The sequence below is a fragment of the Lissotriton helveticus genome, chromosome 5_1, assembly GCF_964261635.1.
Source record: "Lissotriton helveticus chromosome 5_1, aLisHel1.1, whole genome shotgun sequence".
NCBI classification, from domain to species: domain Eukaryota; kingdom Metazoa; phylum Chordata; class Amphibia; order Caudata; family Salamandridae; genus Lissotriton; species Lissotriton helveticus.
This window is the reverse complement of record NC_136065.1, coordinates 1,390,707,344-1,390,721,418: the sequence shown is the minus strand read 5'-3', so window position 1 is coordinate 1,390,721,418 and position 14,075 is coordinate 1,390,707,344. Positions and strand designations below refer to the sequence as shown.

Sequence of the window (14,075 nt, the reverse complement as noted above, 5' to 3'; positions counted from 1 at the left end):
GGACCGAGCTCAAAGGTCGTGACCGCATCTTGGTATGTGATAAATTGTCCGTCTGGGTATAGGTCGGCTAACGTCAAGCAACCCCCCCTCCAGCCATTTGTCCGTGGACATGACCCTCGCAATCTGAGCAAAGGATGGCATCAGCCACATATCCATGTCCGGGGCGAATGGGGTGCGTCCAATATGGCGTCTCACCACCCGGTCCCAGATAGAGGCCCCCAGCTGCACCAATGGGGGAACACCATCCTGATGTCCCCCTTTCCGCCAGAGTAACGCTCCCAGCTGTTCAGTGCCACAGGTGCCCTCCAACAGGGTCCGCTCCCAGGAGGGGTCCGTGTCCAGCCATGCGAGAGCATGCTGCAGCTGCGACGCAAAGTAATACAGCTCCAGGTCGGGGACTTCCAGGCCCCCTGCGCCCCACTTGCGCTTCAGGACTTCCAGGCCTACTCTGCACCGTTTCCCATTCCACAGGAGAAGGATCAGGAGGGAGTCCAGTTCGCGGAAGACCCGGTGCGGTATCTCGTAGAAGGAACCCTGCATTGTATACAGGCAGCGCGGGAGAACCACCATTTTTATTAAAGCGATCTTCCCCATCAGGGAGAGCCTCAGGGTGTTCCAAAAAGCTATGCTCCCCTTTAGACCCTGGAGTATCCGTCCCATGTTGTGACGGTAAAAATCAAGCGGAGTCCGAGCGATCCGAATCCCCAGATAGCGGAGCGTGTCCTCCACCCAAGGGAGTCCCATCTCCGGGCGCTGGGCCCCCTCCCAGTACGCCTGTCCGCCTATAGCATAAATTTGGGATTTTGCCCGGTTCACCGCGAGGCCCGAGGCGGCCGCAAAGTGTAATAGTTCAGTCAACAGGATAGGGAGCGATTGCTCCGGTTGGTTCAGATAAACCAGGGCGTCGTCCACATAAAGGGACACTATATGTTCAATTGCCCCCACCCTAATACCCTGGCCCTGTAAAACAGAACGAAGATGGCATGCAAGTGGTTCCATTGCCAGGGCAAAGAGCAGGGGTGAGAGGGGGCACCCCTGACGTGTTCCTCTCGAAATTGGTATCTCCTCCGAGACCCACCGGCCCGTGCGAACTCTAGCCACCGGTCTGGTGTACAACAGCTGAACCCATTTCACAAACCCCTCCCCAAGGCCCATTTTCAGAAGCACTCTCCAGAGGTAGGCCCAACGGATAGAATCAAACGCTTGTTCGATGTCCAGGAAGACCAACGAATTATGCTCGGCTCGCCCCTCCAGGGCGCGCATAACATGAGCCAGGCGGCGGATATTGCGCAGAGTGTTCCGACCCGGGATAAACCCTGACTGATCGTCGTGGACCAAACGTCTGAGATGGGGAAGGAGTCTGGAGGCCAACACCTGGCTAATAATCTTCAGGTCCACGTTCAACATGGAAATGGGCCTATAGGACCCGGGGAGGGTGGGGTCCTTGCCCGGTTTGGGTATCATTACTATCGTCGCCGCCCTCATAGACTCCGGAAGTGAGCCACGATCATAGGCCTCCATCGCCACTGCTCGGAGTTTCGGGACCAGCACCCCTCTGAACTCCTTATAGAGTTCGGACGCCAACCCGTCCATCCCCGGGGACTTCGCCGTCTGGAGGTGGGCAATCGCCGCCCGTAGTTCGTCCTCGAGGAGAGGGCCCCCTAGGTCTTCCTGGCTATCTGCTTCCACCACGGGGAGTTGCACCCCAGCAAGGTATAACTCTATATCTCTAGTGCCAGCGACTGGTTGAGAGTCCGAGTATATCCCACTCAGATGGGCATGGAACACACCATTAATGGCCTGTTGGGTATACACCACGCGGCCCTTGTCATTCTGTAGGGCCAAAATCGGGTGGGGTTGGGTTTCAGCCCGGATCAGGCGTGCCAGTTGTTTCCCGGCCTTGTCACCCTCAGCGTACCATCGACGCCTACTAGCCGTCCTATTAAATTTACCTAGCGAGGCCCAGGCATCACCCAACTGGTGCCGCGTGGCCGTCCATTCGGGTCTCTGCTCTTTGTCAATGGGGAATTCCTTTTCCATCTCAGCCAGGCGATCCTCGTGTTGGCGGAGTTCTCGTTCTAGGACCCGTTTAACCCCTACCTCCGTAGACATACATGTCCCACGGAGGACCACCTTCATGGCGTCCCATTCGGTCACCCGTGTGGTGGTTGACCCCCAGTTTATCTCCAAATAAGCCTCTAGTGCTTGCGCTATGGCCTCCTTAAACGTGGGGTCCTCAAGAGCGTCCGTGTTAAGTCTCCAGAGTGGGATCCGAGGCCGTGGGCTACCCAACGAATAGGTGAGCAAGAGCGGGGAATGATCAGACAGGTATCGTGCAAGATAAAGGACCTCTTCTACCCGGTCTAACACCATGCCCTGCAGGAAAAAATAGTCCAATCTACTGTGCGTATTGGCGGCAGGCGTGAAGCAGGAGTACACCTGAAGAGTGGGGTTGCGGTGTCTCCACACGTCAGTTAGGTCATAACTTTGTAGCATTTGGGTCATTGCCTCCCGCATTTTTGGTTTAGCATCCGCCTTTGGGGGGCAGCGGTCCAGAGTCCCGTCTAGTGGGCAATTGAAGTCCCCTGCTATGATGAGCTCCGTTTCAGGGTCAATATCCAGCTGTCCCAGCACATTGCCCAAAAATCCCCCCTCGTCAGTATTAGGGGCATAAATATTTATGAGGCATACACTACGCCCATCCAGGGTGCCAACCACTATTACAAACCTGCCCTCCTGGTCTAGCTTGGTGGATGTAGCCTTAAAGGGAGTCCCCGGTGCCACCCAGATTAGGGCCCCCCTGGCGTACCCTGAGTAGGACGTCGCGAAGAACTGTCCCCGCCATCGACGCTGAACATACTTAAGGCAATCTCCCCAAAGGTGCGTTTCCTGTAGGAAAGCAAAGCTGACCCCGTAGCGCCTGAGATAGGTGGCTATTCTAATCCGCTTGACTCTATTATTAAGCCCCCTAACATTCCAAGACAGAAATTTGTATTTGCTTACATCACCTGTCATGAGTTGACCCCGATGTGTTGCAAGACGGCCCGTCATTGAACTGACGCGGCAAACCACACAAAGCAAAAACAGAACAGGACCCGGCAGCAACCCTCCCCATCCTCAAACAAACAACCCCAACAGTGTCCACCCGCAGGCGGTAGTACCACATCTCCCAATCCGAACCCGGTCAGGAGACCGCGAACCCCGCCCCAAAAGAAAGCACCCCCCCTCTAACCCTCCCAATTCAATGCACAATTAGGAACTTAACAGTAAACACTCTTCGTCTATACGCAAACTGATCGCCTCTGTGTCCTTCACTCCCCACAGTCAGCAATGGTAATCTGAACACTGTAGTAGTAACGTGAAAGAGACGACCAAAAGGAAAATGGTGACCAGAAGGTAAACTATAAGAATAACCCCTCCCTACACCCCATGATTGAGCCTTCAGCCAATTGTCTGGCACCGCCCGGCGCAGCCCGGCCGAGGCCTAGCCGGTCGTGGCGGTACGGTACAATTGGCCTCTTGCAATTGGATTTAGCACAACAAAGCAGTCACTGGAATCAACAGGTCCTCTGTGCCCCCCTTCACCCAGTTCAACAGTCTTAGAGTTCCGGAAGGTAGCCCAGTTCCAGGACCTACAGGTGGTAGAATTTCCCTCATGCAAGGAACTAAAGATATACTCACAATGTCAATGTCAAAGACCCCTCCACAGCAGATACTGACCACCAGGTGTAGCCATCAGGTGGCACGCGGCTGGCCGGTGGACGGGTCGGCGGTACCCCCCTGGTCCGACTGTGTCTCCTGCACCAGGCAAAGTGGGGAGAACTGGTTCTGAGTCGGAATTTCCTCCATCTCCGCCCGGAGGGTACCATCCGGGCCCACCGTGATGCGTTCATTCTGTGTGGCGGAACGCCCGCTCGGGGACTGACCTCCTCCCTCTCTGCGATTGCTCCGGCGCCTGGCATTCCGTCGTCTTTGCTCCTGCCAGCCTTGCGCTTGTCCGCGATCCTCCAGGCCCTGTGCGTCCATCCATTCTTCCGCGTCCGCCGGGTGGTCAAAGAAATGTGTTCGGTCACCGCGTTGCACTCGCAGCCGGGCTGGAAAGAGCAGCCTGTATTTCACCTCATGGGCCCGAAGTCGTCGTTTGACTTGCAAGAAATCATTCCGCAGGTTCTGAACCTTCTTCGTGTAGTCTGGGAAGATGCGGATCTCGGTGTTCTCATATTTAGGCGGTCCGGATCTGCGAATATGCTGGAGGAGTATGTCGCGGTCCCTAAAATTGAAAAAGCGGGCTATTATCGCCCGCGGCGGGGCTCCCGGTTTCGGTGGCGGCCCCAAAGTCCTGTGGGCCCTCTCAATAGCAAACATTTTGGACAGCCGTAGGCTCGGGAAGGACTTGCCAATCCAGTCCTCTAGAAAGAGGTCTGCCGCCGGTGCCTCTGATCGTTCGGGAAAACCCAAAAAGCGGAGGTTATTCCTTCGGGACCGGCCTTCCGCGTCCTCCGCCCGATCCTCCAGCCTGGTCGCGTGCTCCTGGAGGGCCGCCACCGACTCCCTCAGTTGTCGGACCTCCGTTTGCAGTTCGGTGAGGCCGCCTTCTGTGGTGGTGACCCTGTCCGCCACCTTCCGGAGGTCGAGGCGCAGATGGTTAATATCCATGGCCATGCCGTCCATCTTCCCCTCCAGCGCCAGCCTGGAGTCTCGGATCGCTGCTAGGATATCAGCCTTGTCCTGCGCGGCCGCCTCCGGGCGGGGCTCCATCCTCCGGTCAAGGCCCTGTCGCTCTGCCGTAGTGGGACCGGGAACCGTGTATTGTACTATCTTGTTTGCCTGGGTCCCTCTCGACGGTCGGTCTCTTCTCATACTAGTCCCAGGGGTGTCTCCCAGAGGATAATACAGGGGGCCAGGTAGCGTCTGCGTTCTGTGACCTCAAACCCTCCACTGGGTGGCCAGGCAGCGTAGGCCACTGGTCAGTCGCGGTAAATGGCCGCCGCAGCACCGCAACCGGCACGAAGCCCTCCGGCGGTATCAGAGCAGCTCTCCACCCCAGGGGCCCCTCGGAGCCTCCGGCGGCCAGTGATCAGGCTCCAGGGCACCGTGAGGAAAAGGAAGGAGGGGCACGCCGGGGCTCCACACCCCTCCGCAGGTGGAAGGCCGGCTCCGGTCGAAATTCTCGGCGTCCACGCGCCGTCAGTATTGCGCAGGCCTCAGCTCACCGGCCTCGATTTTGGAGCCAGTCCTGGGGGTCAGGCGGCCCACTCCGCTCTGGGGCGCTCACCGTTCACTCCCTGCACCGCCGGGGGGCCAGCCGACATTGAGGCAGACAGTCGTGGCAGGTCCCGGTCCGAGGTCCCCGGCGTCCGTGCACCGCCAGGGGCTCACAGGCCTCGATGCCCCGGCCTCGATTTAGGAGCCTGCCCCGGGGGATCACCGGCTCATCCCACCGCCGCTCCGGGGCACTCACCGTCGCTGCCGAGGGTTGCGGAGGTCGCGCGTCCCCCTCACAGATCTGGGCACCGGGGGGGGGGGGGGGGGGGGACTCTCCTCTCTGTCGCCGGGCCGCACTCTCCACGCAGGCACCGAGGCACCTCACCGCGCGGCGGCCGCCATTACACAGGCGCCGCCGCGGTCAGGATCAGCAGCAGTCGGGCAGACCCCCGACGTGTCCAGGGGCACCGCAATCGGCACCAGGCAGCCAGCGCGATCCAGGGGGGCACTACACCTCAGGAGTAACTGCCAAATCTTCAAGTGTGCCAGGATTCTGTAGGATCTAGGGGACAACGGGCAGGAGCTAGACTACAGCACGTCTAGTCGGCCATTGCGCCAAGCCACACCCTCGAGTTGGCATCTGTTGTCCTGTGTCCTGCTGCGAGTACCGTTGAGGGATGGGTTGTACCGCACGATTTACACACGGTGCGGCAGTGCTGGGCACGTATGGCACGTCAAGACCCCTTATGCGCCCGAGATCCCGCTGAGGATGTGGGAGGCACTGCCTCATGGGGAGATTGGAGCCAGCTGCAGGCCTGGGAAGAGGCGGGAGTCACCACAGAAGATGACCTACACGAAGATGGCAACCTCCTCTCTTTCAACAATCTCAGAGAGCGTCATGACCTTCCACGAGGGGACTTTCACCTGCATGCGGCCCTGACAGCAGCTATCAGAAAGCAGTGGCGGAGGGGACTGTTGGAGCCTGACACGTCTCTCGCCTGTAAATATGTAATAATGGCAGCGGGAACTATCAAAGCGGTAAATTGTATTTATAGGCGGATTACCCGGGACGTACGCCAACCCTTGACGGCGTTGCGGCTCAAGTGGGAGGCGGATTTGGGGGAACCCATTGAGGAAAAACCTTGGGAGGCAATTGTCGAGAGGGCGTGGAAAAGCTCTCGGAATGCGCGCTTTCAGTTAATCCAATTCTATGTCTTACATAGGGCCTACCTCACACCCGGCAAAATCAACTAATATTTTGGGGCGTCAACGGCTTGGCCCCATTGTACTTGGGAAGGGGTGAGCTTTTTCCACATGTTCTAGGACTGTCCACAGTTGGAGGACTACTGGCGAGGGGTGACGACTGCTTTGGCGACTGTGACGGAGAGGGAGATAGCCATGACGCTAAGGGTTTGTTTGTTGCACTGGTTCCGCACACTGCTAAGACCAAGATTACCACCAAGTTCATTGATTTGGGGTTGGTCCTGGCTAAGAGAGAACTTACTTCCCACTGGAAGAGTGGTGCGAGAGCTCTGATGGACTCCCTAAGTGTTTTAGTGACCGGCGGCATGCTTGGGAGGGTGGTTGGGCTTTGTTGGGGTGTTTAAGAATCAGGGCAGGGATGGGATTTGGAAGTTCTTTATTTTGGTATACAATATTGGACTGGACCATGCATAGAGACAAACTCAGCTATATACCGGGCTACCTACGGGGGATGAATGGAAATCAGTAGTGTGCTCCTGGGATCCCTTGTAGCGGTCTTTCGATTGCAGCTAGAGCTTGGGAGGACCACAAGTTTGCTAATGTATGTCATTGTACTGCATATTGCCTTCCCAACTAGTTTTTCATGATGGCCAAGGGGCTGTATTATACCTTCAGAAAACCAATAAAAGTCTGTTTTAAAAATAAAAATGATTTGATCAAGTATAGTCAATGACTCTGCATAAATAATGCAACAAAATGCCATGAATGGAGGAAACACCATTACGTAAACCTGAGAAAGGGTGCAGGAAAGAAGTGGTATACAAGATTCCCTCATTCCCATTAAAAGAAAAAAAACACCCAGTCTAATTAAAAAACACAACACGAAAGACTGAAACTTTGTTAACCCCTTCTACGCTCATGACGAGCTCAGCTCGTCATGAGCGAAACCTGCGCTACGCGGATGACGAGCTGAGCTCGTCATGTAATGCGGGATTTTTAAAATCGCAGCTCGCAGCGGGAAAACTGCTAGCGCGCATGCGGTTAAAGTGCTATTTTTCTGAAATATTCCTACCAGGGAGAGTATTATTCACAGGCCTTGACGAACCATTGTGTGAAATGAGAGCAATACTCTCAAGGCATGTATTTAAGAATCCTTTCTTTAACAAAAGGAACAAAAGTGCCACGTTTCACAATAGTTTGAACATTTGGTTGAACAAGTTCATGCAAAATGTGGACAAAGTGGCCATAGTTCAGCAGATGTCCAAAGAAAGCAGGCACGTGGCACATGATATTTTTGTGAAATAAAACACTTAGAAACATATAAAGAGAGTGCAATGACATTTCACAGAAAATATCTGGAGAAGCAAATATTGTGCACAGGAGGAGTGACCCGTTTATCAATCACATTCCTTTATTCGATCTTACATAGAGATCATAAAAGTGCACAGTACAAACAACACATCAAATTCATAATATTACAAAAATATGTATATAGTAAGATTAATCACCAATATACATACAAATAGATAAAAGTATTACAAAGCAGAAAGGCATTTTTATCCTTAAAGGAGGGCAAAAACAGAAACTACCGCCTCCATCAATTCATTCTATCATTTGTCCAGCTCAATAAATAAAGAAGTGCAAAATTCAAATTATCACGTATGAACAAAACATATCATATCCTAGCGCAATTAAAAAGAGAAATACTTCTTTAAGCACTATTGATAAAACATATCACGAAACAATGGACTACAATCTATTGATGAGCGGTGTTTAACAAAGTGAGTAGCTGCCTGTAGGTCATCACCTCTCCATAATTTTCCTGCTGCGTACAGACATTTAAAGAAAGCAGCAAACACTAAAATAGGTACAGAATTCATCTAACGTCTGGAGATATATAAGAGCCTCACTGCATTTTTTAAAAGCAAAAGATTTCACGTGGTGTTTAAGACAAAGTTGAAAAAATGTGCGAAAAATTTACAAAATAACCTAAAGTGCATCAGGCACTGTTCTGCAATCCCATCACAAGGACAAGGGGGCAAACTACCAGCCGACACCGTTCCCCCCTCTGGACAGCACACTAAACGCCACACAGTGTCTGACCTGAATCTGAAAAGGAGTGACCTCTCCCAGCGGGTAAGCGCCAGAGTTAAAAAGAAAGGTTAATCTCCTACTGATAGTGTAATATAATGCATATTGGTGGAGTAGTTACTAGGAGCTGCCTCAGTTCTTTAAAACTCAACATAACAAGCTTTTAACCAGCCTCTTGTCAGACTTAGAAATGGACTTGGGAGAAGTTACATTTTCAGGAAGACCAGTTTCGGCAAAGGACTTGCTAACAAAATTTAGCCAGGGAATGGATAGACCCTTATCCTGGCTGAGACAGTCTACATTAGCATCGCTACTAAAGCTAGCCTTACTATTCACACATTCCCTCACCCAAAGCAAGAGAGGGGCCTATGTAATAAAGTCTGTGGCATTTTACAGGCTGATTTCATAATGCAAAATATAGTTAGAGCTAGATTGTGGAATATTAAGCAACCTCCTGCCAATACTATTTTCCTCTACCTGTATAGGGAAAACATTATGGAACCACAAACCCCTTCACTATGAGTTGCTGTAGGGACGGCCAAATAGCAAAAGATCTGGACAGAGCACAGGTACTGCTCTGATCTTTAATTAGGTGGTAAATGGAGCTGAAGTGCTTCGCCCAATTCTCGCCCAAAATGTTCAAATCCTGCCAATGGTGTCCGAGAATACCTTACTGCTGTTCTGGGTAGCAGCAAGCTTAAGTGATTTCCAATTACCTATGTACAAGGAGCATTTACGATCCCTGAGGGCACATTTGTAGCCTAGCCCAGCCTCCTGAACCTCTCCGGTATCCCTAGGGTTACTTGATAGTGCCTTCCTCAAACGGCGATTAGCCAAAGAGCAATAGGCATTAAACTAACGTCGGGACTCCAGGCAGGGTCAGCTTGTATCAACAGGTGATTCTTGATGCAGTTAAACAAGAGTTGATAACATGCCACTCGTGCGTCCTCCGAGTCCTCACATAAACATACCAACAACACCCCCAAATTATTTTTAAGAAGCATACCCAAAGTGGCATTGGGATAAATCAGACACAAGGTTATTGTGAGCCCATCTCTAGACTGTTGTTTAATTCCATCGTCTACTAATGGTGCTCTGTCCCTATGCAGCAGTAAGGTACCTTCGATCATACGAACATTCTGATCACCCCACTGAGTTTCTAGTACTGCGCCATTGAGTGGTTAATTTGTAAAAGGATACGTGCTGGGGTTCTCGTCATGAGGCAGCTTGCACCAGCCCATTTCTCCTATTAGCGCCACTTAAAGTAGACCCATGTACTAACCATGAAATTTGGTAGAGGATGTGGAGTAATGGCCAGAGCTGCCGACTTCGAGCTGGGGAACCAGGTTTGAGTCTCAGCGCCGGCTCAATATACTGTGATTCTGGGCAAATCACTTAATCTACCCGTAAATTAATGTGTCCTTAACTGGCGATTATGAAAAGCGCCGGTGTTGATGATTTGGTCATTGGTTTGTCATCTCGGCCTGCTTCTTCCATCTTCGCAGAATCCGTAAAATCTGTCGGTTTCTGTCTACGGAGGCCCTCACGCTGGTCATTATGGCCCTGATTACATCTTGTATTGACTACGCCAACGCTCTTTACGCTGGCATTCCTGCCTACCAGTTACATCGTCTGCAACTTGTGCAAAATCAGGCAGCCAGGCTAATCTTCCACCAACCAAAACATCTTCACATCTCCCCGCTATTAAAGAGACTCCACTGGTTGCCAGTTACCAAGCGATGTACCTTCAAACTCGGCTGTACCATCTTTAAGGCGCTACATGACCAAGGTCCTGCTTTTATCGCCTCCAGAATTTGTCGGTACACTCCTTCCCGTGACCCGCGGTCCTCCCACCTTAACCTCCTCACCACCCCGCAGTTAAACGCAAAAAGCATGGCGGCCTCCGATTCGCGTTCTTGGCCCCTTCATTGTGGAACTCCCTCCCTATGGAACTCAGATTCTCTCCCAGTTATGTCTTATTTAGACGTTCACTCAAAACTTACCTCTTTCGGCAGGCCTTTATGTAATTTTGCTCCTTCTCCCCCCAGTTGTCTCTAGCGCCATGAAACCGCCTGGTGTCCGTGCGCTGAATAAATACTTTTAACATAACATAACATGATTAAGTGCAGGTGCTGAGCACCAGAAACCACTGGCTCAAATTAAGCACTGTCCATTGGAACACCAATGCAGGAGATGCTTTGAAACAAATACATAATCTATGACAAAGGCATTCCTACACCTATAAAGGTTTATTTGGTACTGTACCCTGGAAAAAGTTGATAGCATCTACCAAGTCAAGAAAGGCAATGGAATTTCTCAGTTCCAACCTCGCTAACATCCCATCGGAGCGCTATCAGCAATAGAGTTTAAAGACCCTAATTCTATAGGAACTTTGCCAAGCTAAGCGTCAAAGTCCCCACATAAAAGGAGATAGGGCAGAAGCTTTTTGCCAGCCCCTGGCGTTTCCAAGCTTGAAAAAAACCTAGAGACCCTCAAAAAGATGACACTAAGATTTTGAAAAATCATTATTTTAAAAATTAACCAGATAAAAATAAAAGGAGCTGAAGCTATCCTTGATAAACAAGTATAGATAAGCATGGCTGTCAGAAGGTACACCGGATACTTCTAATCTAAGATTGAATTTAATCCATACTGAAAGACCACCACTCGCCTTCCCCTGGGAAGAAGCCAGGGAAGGGTCTGAATAGCATGAAAATCCCTTACACAAAATGGGGAGACGGCCCAGGTCTCTTGCATAACAACAAAATTGAATTTATCAGTGAAAGACAACCAATCCGATTTCCTACCTTATCTTTAAACCCAGCCACAATCCAGCTAACAAGTGAAAAGGAGCTCCTTGGGCTTGCCATCCCTGCTTCACATCCCTTATCCAGGACCTCCTATCGACATAGCTGTGGGGACATTGGCAAGTGTTGGGAAAACCTGCATATACTGAGCCTCAATGGGGGCATTGATATACAATGAAGATAGATGTATGTGGGAAACCTCTGGACATTTCTTTGGGGTAGTAGGTACTACATTTGACTGGGCAACAGAAGGAGATGCACTACTAGCAATATTAAAGGGTTCACCTATACTTGTTTGAACAGAATGCCCAGAGGTAGGTCTTAGATACCGGCGCCTAGTGGACAAAGGAAGTCGGTCCAACTCATCAGAATTCAAGAATGGTACAAACCGTTCTTACATTCAATCCGATATTCGCCATCCCAGAGTATATCACTATCAGCAATATATAATTTCCCAGAGAACTCTTGCGCTGAAGGGGTTTAGAAGAGGATGGTGAAGGGCCTGGGGCACTAAATAAATAGCATTGTCTACAATGTGAGCCCAACAGGGATGGGCTAAGATGTGTCTTGTTATACCTGGGTCCCTGTAAATAATGATTACACAGTCCACTTAAATCGCCTTCAGGGATGGCCCAATCCAGGTCATATGTCAAACCATCATGATGTTCTTATAGTCCTTGATATTAAATCTAGAGTGACTTACAAGCCAATGGGTTGCCTTGTTGAACAGCTCGCCGACGGACTCCTGGTTGGGATCCGGTAGCGAAGGTACCCTTATCAGAACCACAGTATAGGGGCAGCATGCAGGGGAAAGAATAATCACTGGTAACGGGGATAACATAACATAACATGTGTATTTGTAAAGCGCACGTTCACCCTTAGGCATCTTGGCGCTGAATAACAGATGTTTATTGTTATCCAACTCAATGGTACTCATTTTATCGATCTCAGATGGATGAAAGTCTGAGTGGACCCACCGGGATTTGAACCTGTGACCATGAGGTCGAACACAGGCCCCTGCAGTGGATGCATTAGTCCACTGAGCCACCAGACCCAGCTACAGTTTGGGGTTCACTGGAGGTGGAGTCCATGATGCATAAGGACACAGAGTTCCAGCTGCAGCTGCCGCATAATAGGGGGATTGGCTTGATGTGGGCCACAGCCAACTGGCCCATAGGCTGTAGAGTCAGAAGATCGGGACAAATTGGTCATGGGCAGGGTAGTAGGCACGGCACTAGCCTTTGTAGTCACAGGAACTGAAGGCAGTGGCTCGCTGGTGGTGAGATTTAGTTGGTTTTGACTTATCAAGAGTCTATGTATGTGCACCTCCAGCTTGTCTAACGTCTCCTTCAAATGGGTAAACAGCTCCCTGAGAATATCCGTAAATGTTGTGATAATCTGATACTCTGGTGCAATTGCGCTCATTTGAACCTGGAGACCCAGCTGAAATGATCGGCGTTTCAGCAGTTCTCAGTGATTTACGCTTCCTCTTTGCAGCTGGAGGGCGCAGGGGTAGGTAAAGAGTCCTCCCTTGGCCTCTGATCTGGGATGCAGGGGGCAATCATCCCACAGGCAGGTTTAAAGCGGACCCCTCCGAAGCAATGATTACAGCATCGGACTCCATACCACCAGTTGCACTGGCGTCATCCAGGACCAGAGGGACCGCTGTATTCACAAGACCCATTTGAGGAATAGAGTGTACAGACAGAAGAAACGTCCCGTGTTGCAGGAGGATGAGAGCCCTTTTAAGGTCTGGCGGAGCCAATCTGCTGCAGTCTCACTGCCTCCTGGTGGGAAAATCGAGTGGTGCCCTCTGGGGAATGGAGTCCCCCAACGGAAGAAGCATCCCACACTGCGGGAGGATGAGAGCCCTTTTAAGGCTGGCGGAGCCAATCTGCTGCAGTCTCACCACCTCCTGGTGGGAAAATCGAGTGGTGCCCTCTGGGGAATGGAGTCCCCAAAAGAAGAAGCACCCAGCACTGCGGGAGGATGAGAGCCCTTTTAAGGGCTGGCGGAGCCAATCTGCTGCAGTCTCACCGTCTCCTGGCAGGAAAATAAAGTGGTGCCCTCTGGGGAATGGAGTCCCCAACAGAAGAAGCATCCCACACTGCGGGAGGATGAGAGCCCTTTTAAGGCTGGCGGAGCCAATCTGCTGCAGTCTCACTGTCTCCTAGCGGGGAAATCGAGTGGTGCCCTCTGGGGAATGGAGTCCCCCAACAGAAGAAAGGTCCTGCACTGTGGGAGGATGAGAGCCCTTTTAAGGGCTGGCGGAGCCAATCTGCTGCAGCCTCACCGCCTCCTGGTGGGAAAATCGAGTGGTGCCCTCTGGAGAATGGAGTCCCCAAAAGAAGAAGCATCCCGCACTGCGGGAGGATGAGAGCCCTTTTACGGGCTGGCTGAGCCAATCTGCTGCAGTCTCACTGCCTCCTGGTGGGAAAATCGAGTGGTGCTCTCTGGGGAATGGAGTCCCCAAAAGAAGAAGCATCCCGCACAGCGGGAGGATGAGAGCCCTTTTACGGGCTGGCTGAGTCAATCTGCTGCAGTCTCACTGCCTCCTGGTGGGAAAATCGAGTGGTACCCTCTGGGGAATTGAGTCCCCAAAAGAAGAAGCATCCCGCACTGCGGGAGGATGAGAGCCCTTTTACGGGCTGGCTGAGCCAATCTGCTGCAGTCTCTCCGCCTCCTAGCAGGAAAATAGAGTGGTGCCCTCTGGGGAATGGAGTCCCCAAAAGAAGTAGCATCCCGCACTGCGGGAGGATGAGAGCCCTT

The 14,075-nt window shown here is 51.7% G+C and overlaps 1 protein-coding gene across 2 annotated transcripts in view; it reads right to left on the bottom strand.

Annotated features, from left to right (window-relative positions):
- Window positions 1-14,075, bottom strand: part of MTCH1 (mitochondrial carrier 1) — a 414,326-nt gene that overhangs the window by 148,082 nt on the left and 252,169 nt on the right. The window lies entirely within an intron of this gene.